General features: G+C 38.9%; 1 protein-coding gene across 16 annotated transcripts in view; it reads right to left on the reverse strand.

The window, feature by feature from the left end:
• Positions 1-13289, reverse strand: part of LOC131690825 (uncharacterized) — a 396059-nt gene that overhangs the window by 288967 nt on the left and 93803 nt on the right. For 2 of the 16 annotated variants that reach the window (XM_058976867.1, XM_058976872.1), the window contains exons 1-2: positions 10878-11500; positions 9625-10532 (exon numbers count right to left, since the gene is read on the reverse strand). The exons of 1 other annotated variant lie outside the window; for it this stretch is intronic. The gene's annotated coding sequence lies outside the window, so the exon portion shown is untranslated. Of the gene's footprint in view, positions 1-9624; positions 10533-10877; positions 11501-13289 lie in introns of those variants that run through there. 13 more of the 16 variants (XM_058976877.1, XM_058976876.1, XM_058976871.1 and 10 more) reach the window with 13 other exon arrangements.

Below are 13289 nucleotides of genomic sequence, written 5' to 3' on the forward strand. Positions count from 1 at the left end.
ATCCTTGAAGAGCATTTCGCAGAACCGTGTTAGCACTTGACGCTGGAACAGCCCAACGAATGTTGAAAATTTTATCAGATTCGCTCAATGAAAACTTGCAGCAACGGAGCACTCCATCGGACTAACTAGCACCAGCAGCAGTGGACTGACAGTTTCAGGTATAGATTAGTTTTGTTTTCGGCCGGCATCATTCAAGGTTGCATCGGTGGCTATTCACTCGAAGCTGCAGTTCACCGTTTTACGGCGAGGGGTGTACGTACAATCGAAGATTGACGAGTCATTAAAGATACATCAAGGTTCGACTACGTCCGAGCCGGTAGCATTGTGTATACATACTTGTTTTAAAAAGTTTTTTTATTCTGCCCTTTATTGGCTATGATATGGGAATTTTTCGATTGTGGAACTAAATAAAAAGTACGAAATTGGAGAAAACATTTGCAATTAATCAACCACGAGTAAGAAACTTTTCATTTAAAGGTATATCAAAAAGGTATGTAAATGCTTAGAAACAGAGCAAACTTGCTTATATCATTATCATCATGATCCGAAGACAAGAATTTTCTCAGCTAAATGATAGTAAAATTTAACCAATCTCAAGAAAAGAGTCCAACGCTCATTAACCTTCTGGTTCCCAACACCACCTCTAGGCGGTCTCTTCAAAAATCTAAATAAAACTTCTAAAACATGATTGTATGTTGTCATCTGTTTATTTATTTATTTCGTCAATCAAGTGTAGGCTACATTATACAAATATTAATTGCTTATATACTATCCTGTAAACTATTTCTATGTACTATGATGCCGTAAAGAGTTGAAAAACTGTTTTAAACTTGTTCGGGGCATGGTAAGGTCAATACTTTCACAATGCTCGTTATACATAGCCATCATCTGGTTTAGTGATCCGAATTTAGCATAGTCTGTACGGTGATGACCTATCGCGAACAAATTTCTATCGCGTAATTGACGAGTAGGAGCATATAAATTTAATTTTGACAATATGTAAGATGAGTCAATACGCTGCACGACGATATCGTTTAGAAACGAGATCATAGCATAGTCCCGATGTTCTTTCAATGTTTGAATATCTATCAACATACAAGGTGCTTCATAAGATGAAAGAGGGAATACTGTCCATCTTAACTTGCGTAGTGCATATAATAGAAACTGTTTTTGGATTGACTCAATTCTCACTTCGTGTTTTTTTATGAATGGTGACCAAACAATACTACAATATTCTAAAATAGACCGAACATATGCTACGTAAAGAGTTTTAATTGTGTAAGGATCTTGAAAGTGATATCCGAAGCGTTTTATAAAATTAAGCATATTACTAGCTCTATGAACAATTGTGTTGTAATGTTCCACAAATTTTAATTTTTTATCTAAGATAACTCCTAAATCTCTTATTTTATCGCATTTCTGAACGGTTTGATTACCTAATGTAATTGACACGGAAGCCGTGATTTGTTTTCTGCTAAAAGTCATGAGATTACATTTTTTAACATTTAATTCCAGTAAACATTTACAACACCATGTATAAAAGATTTGTGTTTCATTGTGAAAAACATTATAGTCATTATTATTTCTAATTTCTAAAAATAGCTTCATATCATCCGCATATATGAGAATCCTAATGTTTTTTAAAATAAGAGAGATGTCGTTGACATATAAAATAAAAAGAAGAGGTCCTAAGTGTGAACCTTGAGGAACCCCCGAAGTAACTTTAATTATATCAGATTTCATCTCATAGAATGTTACTATTTGCTGACGATCTGTTAAATACGACTTAATCCAATTGAGGAGTCTCATCTCAATTCCCAATTTTTCAAGTTTGAATATTAACATGGGAATGTCCAGTTTATCGAAAGCTTTGCTGAAGTCAGTGTAAAGAGCTTCTATATGATTTCCTTTATCCATGGCATTTAACGAGTAATCAACAAATTCTAAAAGGTTTGTACTAGTTGAACGGCCTTTAAAAAACCCATGTTGTGAATTTGTTATTTTATGTTTGACTTGGTTGAAAATGGTTTTATTTATGATGGATTCGAAAAGTTTGGTAATGCAAGACAGAATGGCTATTCCACGATAATTGCGAATATCAGATTTTTTACCCGATTTATAAATAGGTATTAAGAAAGATTTTTTCCAATCTTTTGGGAAAATACCAGATTCTAGTGACTTATTGAACAGCCAGAATAAAGGTGACGTAAGCTCAGTTGCTAAATTCTTTATGAAAGCAGGTGGAATTCCACCAGGTCCTGAGCCTTTAGTGGCATCTAGATCATTGAGACCAGACAAGATATTTTGAACATTAATTTGACTGACACCAACATCCCTTGAATAATCAGGAAAATAAGAAAAATATTCAAAGTCACGATCATTGTCTGAATGGTTAGAATAAATTTCTTGAAAAAATGTTGCGAAGAGATTACAAATATCTTTTGAAGTTTCACCCTCTTTCCCATCTAAAGACATTTTTGATGGGAAGTTGCATGAATTCAACTTAGTTTTGATGTAATTAAAAAAGTTTTTTGGGCATGACTTGATCTCATTTTCAGTTTTTGCATTATATACAGTTAGTGCCGAAGAAATAGCCAAAGTTAGTTGGTCACGAATGTTAAGGTATTTTTCCAAATTATCCTGATTATTGTGTTTTCTGTAAATTTTGTGAGCTTTTTGCTTCCGATTTTTCAAATTAATAATTAACTTGTTGAACCAAACTGGATTTTTGGATGCATGATTTCGTCGTTTTTTCGTGAGTGGAACTTCCTCCTGTATTATTTGCCATAAAATATTATAAAAGATCTCCACTGCACATTCAACGTTCACTTGATTCTTTAAAAGGGACTGCTTAATTTATATTTAATATTTTCATAATTTGCTTTTCTATAATCGAAAACATCCTCGAAGTCACAATCAATGAAATTATGATTCTTGTGCACAAAAAGAGAATTCTATTGCTGTGTGAAACATTTCATTTTTCCATAAGGGAGAACGAGATTCATCAACACAGAAATCTTCATTAATGTTTGTTAATAGCAGATCTAAATAACGATGGTGTTGATTTTTTGTATGGTTTATTTGATTGAGTCCTAGCAATGCAATTTTCTCAAACATATATTGTAATGTTTCGTTTTCACCAACGACAGGAAGTAGAATGCCCTCATTTTCAGAGTCAGGAATAAAATCTAAGTTGCGCTGATTAAAATCCGCACTAGTATTTCTTCCCAACGCTCACACATTTCATACACACAAATTGTTTGAATAATCCTAGCTTTCTGTTAAAGGCAATTGAAGCTCAAAGTTGAAAATTCCATGAAAACGTGGAAAAAAAACTATTTTGTGTTTAGTGGTAATCTTCATTAAACAAATTTTAACTATTTTTGGAAATATTAATAACTAAAAAAATATTTTTGAGTAGCCTGTTAGTAGCATTGTACTGTAGATGCGAATTGGTTTAGTGGAATATTTCGGAAGTTTAGCTTTTAGCGTTGGGCACCTGGGCAAAAAAAATAGTTTTTTTTTGATTACTTATCGTACCGAAACTAGCTTTATGTGCAATTTTAGCTGAAAAGAAACATGTTTTAAAATCTTTGGGTGAATGCTGCTGTTAGAATATGGATGTCTTTATCATTTAATTATATTTAGGGGAGTCTGGGGTAAGTTGGCGGAATCTTTTTTTCTCCTTTTGTATTAGACATATGGCGCTGTTTATAGTCCTGCACTTCAAGTACTGTGTAATACATTATCCCATGTACTTATGTTGCATTACATTCTGTTTCGTTCACGTTAAGCGTTAAGTTTTCGAGCATATTAGAGTGAAGAGCCCATTTTTGTCGTATTAGGAAGGGTGCCGCACCATTTCATTAAATTGATGCAATGCGTATGAATTGGCACTAGTACCTTGCTTTCCAATGCGTTGAACAAAGATAACTAACGCTGCTCTAACCACCGGCTTCACATGGTTAGGGCGAAAATAGGCTCATTACATTATTCCGTGGTCGTATATACAATATACGTAACCACAAACAAAATTTGTTCTTCTTTGTTTCTTTACTTCGGAATTTCACCTGAAGAATCTCGAAAATTCTCTTTTACACGATCTTCTTAAATTAAAAAATAAAGCATGATAAGTGAAAACATCGCCAGCAGACACTGGTCTCCCCTACTATAAATTAGAAGTCAATAATTAAACAACCAACGCACTAGAGAAATACTCCATAACTTAGGTAATTTGCGTTCTGATGGAATCCAAAATATAAACCATCTGAATTCGCTTATGTTGAAGTAACTAGAAGAATTTTTTTTTTTTGCTTTTTGTTCGCCCAGGTGCCCAACACCGCCTCTAGGCGGCCTACTTATTTTCGTTATACTCATCACGAAACCCACCTACAAAAGTTTTTTCAAGCCAAATAAAAATTTGGGCACTAGAGGGTTAAACTACTTGGCAAAACAAGTTTGAATAGTTCAATTTGATTGTATTGCAAAAAGCCGTGTGATGTCCGGCGGGCTAAATCTTTTTGCACTATTTCAGCCAAGAATAGAACCTCTGGGAACTGCTTCCATGTCGTAAGAGGCGACTAACAACATGCTAGGAGTTACTAGGTCGAGGTATTGCTGCGTACCGAAGACTTAAGGAGTTCCTAGGTCGAGGTATTTCACCGTACCGAAGTATTTAGTCTGTATTTAGTGAATCACTGACATATACTCACCTTTTCTGATTCGCTATTCTCGATTGTGTACCAACGTTTTATATTAATATATTGGCTCTTCCACGCCAAGGTTTAACTTCTAAAGCTTTGGTTTAAAACCCGTTTTTTAAAAAAAGTTAACTTTCATGTAGGAAATTCATTGAATTGGCCTAAGATGGAGCTCTCGAATTGCACATTTTTATGTTGCAAGCGATCTGTAGATGTGTTAAATTAGGTATTTTTTTATCAAATCTGGAACCGTCTACCGACAAATCTACATTTACGAATACCTCCAAAAGTGACTTCTTGAGGTCTCATGAAGGCCTGACACTAGTTTTATTACACTTTGCTTTCCTAAACAGAGATAAAAATCTCAACATTCCAGAACTTCACTTTGTCAGAAAATGTAGGGCCATCGGAAGCTAAAACTTCGTAAAATCGCACTCCTGGTCCTTTCTTCAAAATCATCCAGTCGTCACTCGTTCGAATTTGCACCGCTTATATGGTAGTCGGTATTTGCTAGTATTGCTGTTCTCCCATCAATTCTTCTTCTGGATAACCGAGGGATCCCCTGTCGTAGTGTTTATCATATTTGTTACGCATAATAAACATGTCGTTTGCAATTGGAATTTAACCCAATTATGGGAACGTGTCTGATAGGGAGAGTGGAGATGCCAACTTGTCATTAACATTTCGCAGTGAATTTTTTCACATTCATTTGGGTTATCTTTTATACATTTGTAAGCTTTCTTTGTACTGCAAACTTTGAAAATGATTATTGAAGTGTTAATAAGAAGCATTACTCCCGATGGCCGGCTGTTCGGAGTTCAAATTGTTCGTTTCGAATTCTCGGAAATTGATCGCGAGCGACTACGTACATATTGTTAAGATCATATTGTCTATAGATGAATAGACCTCTATCATATTCCACGCGGCTTTTTCCTTTCATTACGCCCCACGGAAGAATAATTTTTAAAATGCCTATTTGAATGGATTCATATTGCTACTGCAGGTCGCACACCTGAAAACTTTGATCTAAAATTAAAAGACAAAGCGCGTGGGTACTTAGCTAAATCACAATATCTACCAAGATATATCCTGATTCATTTCCCTACCTACTAACACCAATCCTATCCTGTGACACTTGTGGATGATGCAGAGAATTCCTCGGTCATAATAGTCACAAGTGTTGCACTAACATTCCTTCCCATCCCAAAATTGACCTGCATGGGTGAGGCCATCTACGTTATTGATCATACTATAATCTTAGTCTCTTTAGGTTGCACGTTGAGTATAATGAACTACTCCCAAGTATCATAAAATTGGTTCAATATGCAATTTCAACAGGCTTTGATCAATCACGTGAAACTCACGGGCGGTCAACTAAGCTAAGCTTCAATTTGATTGTATTGCAAAACATCAAAGGTACTCGAATATATAAATAGGAGCGGTACATTTCATTTATATTGAACATTTAAAATAGAAAAAGCTAGTTTGATAATATCTAGGACATCACTGGAAAGATGTACAATACGTCAACCACCAGTAATTCAAAAGTGTTATATTTATCTACATGATAATGATAGTAGTCCTGAAAAGGACCGTTTTTCTCGGCGTTGATGAGAGCAATGCGCTGGATTCGATTCTTGTTGGAATGCTCTAACTTCTTCTCACTATAGAGACATGCACCAAAAAACACGCCGCACCAATTGCTTACTAAAGACCGCTCTAGGGTTGCCAGCAATTTTGCGGCGTAACTAGTACTTGTATTTACTTTTTGCGGTAGTAATAAGTCTCCAAGTTTGGTTTGAACGAAAGGACAATTTTTAAAACAGAATTTGATTGAACAGTATAGCTCATTGAACCAATATTATCAATTCTGTAACCTAAAACTGCCTCCCTAAAATCTTCGAGAGTATGTTGTTAGATGTTATCTACTCCGTTTTAAAACAAATCATCACTTTGGACCAGCATGGCTTTGAAAAAAGCGCTCGACAACTACAAATCTGATGAGCTACGTGATCAGCAACGGCTGATTGATAAATTTGAAAAAACGACAACAGATCGATGCGGTGAACATCGACTTCTCGAAAGCCTTCGACCGTGTTCATCATCAGCTTGCTGTGCAAAAGCTAAGGCGGACTGGACTACCGGACTGGCTGAATAATTGGATCTCCTCGTACCTTGCGAACCGTAGCGCCTCGGTGCGACTTGAAACTACATTCTCGGATCCTTTCCACAATTTCATCGGGCGTTCCTCAAGGGAGTCATCTCGGACCTCTTCTATTTGTGATCTTTGTGAACGACCTCTGCAATGAATTATCGTCTTAATGATCTTCTGATGATCTGAAAATTTACCGTGTCATAACAATTATGATAGACTGTTGTGCATTGCAAATGGACGTCGATAGGATCATTGACTGAAGTGACAGAAACGGAAAGAGTGTGAATATTCAAAAATGCAGCACAATCATTTTTACACGAGTACATACTCCATTTAAGTTCGAATACTCAATGTGTCCAAATTAATTGGATTGAAGAAAAAATGTTGCAGTTGACTAAATTAATTAAATATCACAATAATAATTGTCTGATCAATTTTCAAAGTATTGATTATTTTCAGCATCATGGGGACTTTTACACAATTGTGGGAATGAGATCTTCTAACTAATCTCGTAGTCGCGGTCCCATAGTTGTCAAATCATATCAATACCATTTAAAATGCCTGCACGAGAAGAATCTGACTGAAACTGAAACTGATCCCAGAATTCGGAAACTAATAATCATGACCCTAAGATTTCCAATCATCCCAGCGCTCGCTTTGAAGGGATGTACCGGAATATAGGTTAGAGTTTTCGATTTGGAGGTGAAGTTGAGTTTTTTTTGTGAAGTTGAGAAGAAGGTGAGTTGATGGCCGCACGCGTCGCGACCACGTTCAGAACAATATTGTCGGAGGCAGTATACGTTACCGCCGGGATGATCCCCATCTGCATCACCCTGGCAGAGGAAATCGAGTGCTACAATCGAAGGGGAAAACGGTGAGAATCGATTTGATGGCGAGAATTGGTTCCAAGAATGGGACAATACGAAGAAAGAAAGGTAGACCTACCGGCTCATTCTAAATCTGTCGACGTAGTTGAATAGAAAGCACACACCAAAAAAATCTGAATTTTATCGTTGACGTAATTGTAAACATGACACAATTCAACAAACCGTAATTTACGAAATGACAGAACATTACCGTGTTCCATTTAATTTTGCATGAAACATATACTTTACATGCGCAATGACATAAAATTACGCTTCCTACCATTCAGAACAAACGCTGTATGTGCAGTAAAATTACATGATTTACGAAATTAAACGTCATGTAAAATTAAAATCAAGCGTAAACTCAAGTCATTTTTGATGCTCGTATATGTCATGGTCAGGAGACGTAAATTTACACTATTTTTTCTAGGTGTGCACGTAAAGGTGAACTTCCATCTGACACAGCTCCTGTCGGGCCTCGGTTGCATCAGGAAATATCTTCAGCGGTTCAGGCACGCAACGTCACCTTTGAGCCCGACGTATGAGAACATCGAGGTGACACCATAGCACGGAGTCCTCGAATGTCCGAGGAGGTTCGAAACGACACGTAGAGAGATGCTTGAAACGGTAGGACCAAACATCAACCTGGAATCACGTGGAATGCGGTCAACAGAGTGGTGGCGCAGAATATGACTGCCTTATAGCGGAAGTGGCGTGATGAACAGCGAGCAATGGTTTCAGGAGAGCAATCGCCACCGGGAAACTCTCTGTCAGAGTTGGCTAGATCTATCGCTGGGTATTAGTCGAGTGGACTGAGACAAAACACCGGGTATGGCTCGTTGGGGCACCAGCGAACCGGACGCCACGCTCCACCCGCGATCGCTGGACTGACCACGGCACTCTACCGGTAGACCCGAGAGAAACGAAAACAGAAGAAACATCGGTGTCAGGAGAACGCTCCGTCGGCGTAAGCAAGATTCACCGTCGCGGACTCGGCGCGATGAGACACCACCAGTTGCGGTTCGTCAGGGCACCAGCGAACCGAACGCCTTGCTCTATCGGAATCACAGGACCGACCTCGGAATCTAGCTGGTTGGCTCGGTTCCGGGAGAACTTCTCTCGCCAGGGAATTCTCCGTCGGAGTAGGCTAGGTCTATCGGGTAGGGTACTAGACCGAGTAGTTCGCGAACAAGTCGGGAGCTTAATGGATTATCGAGGAAGTGGTGCTAAATGGCACGAGAAGGTAGTCAAAGGGCTTAAAAGAATTGCGGTGCCAAATGACACCGGACAGGGAGATAAAGAGCTCAAGAAGTTGTGGTGCTGAAACCAAAGAAGAATCGGTATCGGAAGGACTTCTTTCGCCGAGGAACTGTCTGTTATCTGAATATTCGCTGTAAGAATTTCTTACTGATACCTAGGAATATTTGCTTTAATTTCAAGAGTCCCAGAACACATCTCTCCTTAGCTATTAGCTGTTAAGTAGAGCAATGCTAGTGCGGCTTATCTTCCACAGCGAGAATGGCTGGTGCTTTTGGTTTATTTGCGGTTAGCCAAGAAAGTGTAATTTGTAACCCTAACAAACTGACCAAACCGTCTAAATATTTGATCTACAAAAGTAATCGGAACGGAACGTTGTGAGTATACTGCTTTGTCAAAACATTTCAATTTATAGTGAATATCAGTAAAATTGGAAAATTAAATAATAAAAATCTATGAGTGTTTCCTATTTTTACAAAGTAATTATTTTGATATGATATTTTGGCTTATTATGCTGTTTCATAGATTCTGTTTATCTATAGACGCAGACCCTGCCAACGCAGACCAAATAAGGATTAAAACAGAAATAAAAATAAAAATCATTTATCTGAGCAGTGTCATTGCAATTTCGCGATCATTAAATTACCTTTCAAATTTTATTGTTCCATATCCATTCAACTGCATCTGCTTGTAGCATATTCTTGAATTCAATGCACGACTTTGGCTCAACTGCGCTAACCAACTCACTGTCACACTGACCGTCAACTTTATTTTTCGACGAACGATTAATGCACTCTTTGATCCCCTTAATTTATCATTTATTTGTGCCTCTGTGTTGAAGCCGACCTTTAACACTTTTTATTTTATTTTTGTTTGCTTCGCCCGTTCACCGATTCACTCGGTTCATACTCGGTACACACTTTTCGGTTATTTTTCATCAATGGTTGCGTGCACTTTTTTCCTCTTCAGCTTCACAACATAGGATCATTTTCCTTTCACTTTTGTCGTTTCGTCTTTTCCACCGTATTTCGTACCAATTACACTACTTGCGTTTTCAGCACAATTTAAATCGCCTTCTGCACTCAGCTCCTCAGCCCTTTTTCGCCTCTAGACAATAATAGCTCACCACCGAGATTGTCTCGTCAGCTATCGCAACTCACACTGGTTTACCCCTAAATCCGTAAACAATCAGAAACCTGTTAGGCCGGGTCAAAAAACACATTCCACGCCATCAGCATGATTGCGGCACAAACTTCACCTCAACATCGGCGGCGCGAAATTCTGTTGCACTAGCGACGTCTTCGCCGACTGTAAAACAATATTCGAGCTAGCGCCAGGTGACCTGCAGTTTATTAGAAATCAATACATACTCAAACGTGTGCAACTGTTGTAGCGCTCGGTGTGCACACAGCTCACTAGCTTGCGCGACTTGTGTTGGTTACAGCCAGCGACTGTCATCGTGACGCGTACAATCATCACGGGTTAGATCGTTTACGTTTCCTCGTTTCGTGACATTTCGATTGACAGCCCTCGCCAATCCCAAAAAAAACCTTACTAAATAAAAAATCGAATCACAAAATCCGTTTCTTAAATATCTCGACAAACGTATGATTACGGCCTAAAAGCCAACTGTCAAAATTCACTTTGAATGGAAATTCCGGACAAACCGTTACTAGCCGAACACAGTTCACAACAGTTTATGAAAGAGAAAACTTTTCTCTTTTGGTTACTATAAACATCTGTGACTGGCGCATAACAGTTTGTCCGGAATTTCCATACAAAGTGGATTTTGACAGTTGGCTTTTAGGCCGTAATCATATGTTTGTCGAGATATTATCTATTGTGAGCCCTAAATCAATGGGCTGTGCAGTCGACCCATCAAAATCAGTGTACATTAACCTTTTCTGCTTATTTATTTTCCTGCTCACCGTTGTTACTAGCTACGTTTGTTTTTCTTTCATTAACGCTGCCATTCGCACCTTTGCGAAAAAGGTACTCCCGCTCGCGTTCTCTCCCTCTCTACCACTTGCACAACGTTTCGTTCCGTTTCCTACACGCGCAGACTCAGTTCCCACACCGTTCTACACCACTATGCCGTCAGTGTGACACGTTGTGAAAACAAAAGCACTTATACGCGCACACTATCGTCAATGGCCAAAACAATGGCATTGTGGGCCCGTGTGTGATATAATCAAAGTAAACACTGCTGCTCTCCACGGCGACAAATTCCAACAGTGGGCGCTAGCTGAGCTGAACTGTGCAGACTATAGACAGGTACTGCATAGGCGTCGCCTACGAATTACGAAATCTTAAAACATCGAGATGTATGTACGTACGGACAAAATCAATTGCCGATCTTTGACGTAATAATCGGACGCGAGTCTAAAAGCTGCTTGCTCCAGCGGCTATATTTTATCAGACAGTCAAGAAACCCGGACGATACTAGCGCTCGAAGCAAGTATCCGGGAAAGTGGCATGAGCGTGACAAACAAACGAACAAACACTCCGAGCTTGACGAACGATTAAACTCGACTGAGGCTGAATTAAAGTTGGACGTTGTTTGATGCTCTACAAGCTCGCGAGACGCGAGTCGCGGCTCACGTTTTGCGCTGCATTGCAATGCGAAGAGATAGTTGCCTCTCTGTACTCTATTTTGAGGGCAGCGATGCCAAACACGTTCCTGGTGAATAAAACAGCTCAATTTTTTTTATTCGGAACTTGTCAAACATGCTATTTAAATTAGGGTAAATTATATACTGATTTCGTTTTTAGATCAGAGTTGCTCTAGGTTCGCTCGGGGCTGTCACTTTTGTATGGAAACTGTAAACATTACAGCGAACCTAGGGCGACTCGATTCTAAAACCGAAAACAGCAACAATGTCGATGAAAGATCCATTTTTTGTAGTAAAATGTGAAATCAAATACAAATGGATCCAGTAGAAAATTATTTATCAATAGACACATTCATTCGTGACGTTACAACGATTTGACGAATCTTCATTCGACAAATATGTTATAACTTTATCAAATCAATGTACATCAAAGCTTATTACAGATTCAGAAAGTAGACAAAATTTCACGAAAGATTCAATCAACATTAACATTAATAAATCCAACGGAAGTGATGCCCAAAAGCCGAAACAAGTTGCTCCAGGACTTGGAAATTTTAATTCTAATATGGAGTGTCCACCACTTCCAGGGACACCTAAAACCCCAAGTGTGCCCTTTTTTCAAACAAACACTCAATCCAGTAATAGACTCATGAAAAAATTCTTAAAAGCATTCTGATACGTTTTCTCCCTATCGTGCAAACATTTTTGAAGCAGTTGACTGCTAAATGACCCCTCGTTGCAGCGATAGTATCCTTCGATGGCTAAGTCATCAAACGTGGTTACTGATTCGATCACTGTCCTACAGTGGAATTGCAGGAGTATCCTCCCGAAAATCGGATCCTTCAAATTTTTACTAAACAGTTTAAAATGTGATGTTTTCGCCTTATGTGAAACTTGGTCAATTCCCGCTATAAATCTCAACTTCCACGACTTTAATATAATTCGTCTGCATCGAGAAAGCTCTTACGGAGGAGTACTTTTGGGGATTAAAAAGTGCTACTCTTTCAACCGAATTAACCTCCCTTCGACACCAGGCAGATTAAACCTTTGCATTGCTTCCATCTACATTCCTCCTAGAGCCTCGGTAAGGCACCGAACGCTTTGTAATATCACGGGATCCTTACCGGCACCGCGGCTATTTCTAGGAGACTTTAACTCGCCCATTACTGTGGCTGTCTTCACGATGATAATAGATCAATATTAATCCAAGATCTTTGCGACAATTTCAACATGACCATTTTAAACATGGGAGAAATGACGCGGATTCCTACACCAATGGCACGTGCAAGCGCGTTGGATTTATCGCTATGCTCGACATCGCTCCAGTTAGATTGCAAGTGGAAGGTGATCCCTGATCCCCACGATAGCGATCATTTGCCTATCGTAATTTCAATTGTTAACTGTTCAAGACCACCAGAAACAATCAATGTCTCGTATGACCTCACACGGAACATTGATTGGAAGAGTTACGTGACCGCGATATCCGCTAATCCACTCAAGAACTTCCTCCGCAACAAGAGTACAGGTTTTTAGCTGGCTTTATTTTCGACAGTGCGAATCAAGCTCAGACTAAACCAGTACCCGGCGTGAATACCCATGGACGGTCTCCCACCCCATGGTGGGACAAAGAGTGCTCAGAGCTGTACGCAGAGAAGTCCACTGCCTTCCGGAAAGACGAGTTAACCGCTAGCTATCAACA

This window comes from Topomyia yanbarensis, chromosome 3, assembly GCF_030247195.1.
Source record: "Topomyia yanbarensis strain Yona2022 chromosome 3, ASM3024719v1, whole genome shotgun sequence".
Classification (NCBI taxonomy): Eukaryota; Metazoa; Arthropoda; class Insecta; order Diptera; family Culicidae; genus Topomyia; species Topomyia yanbarensis.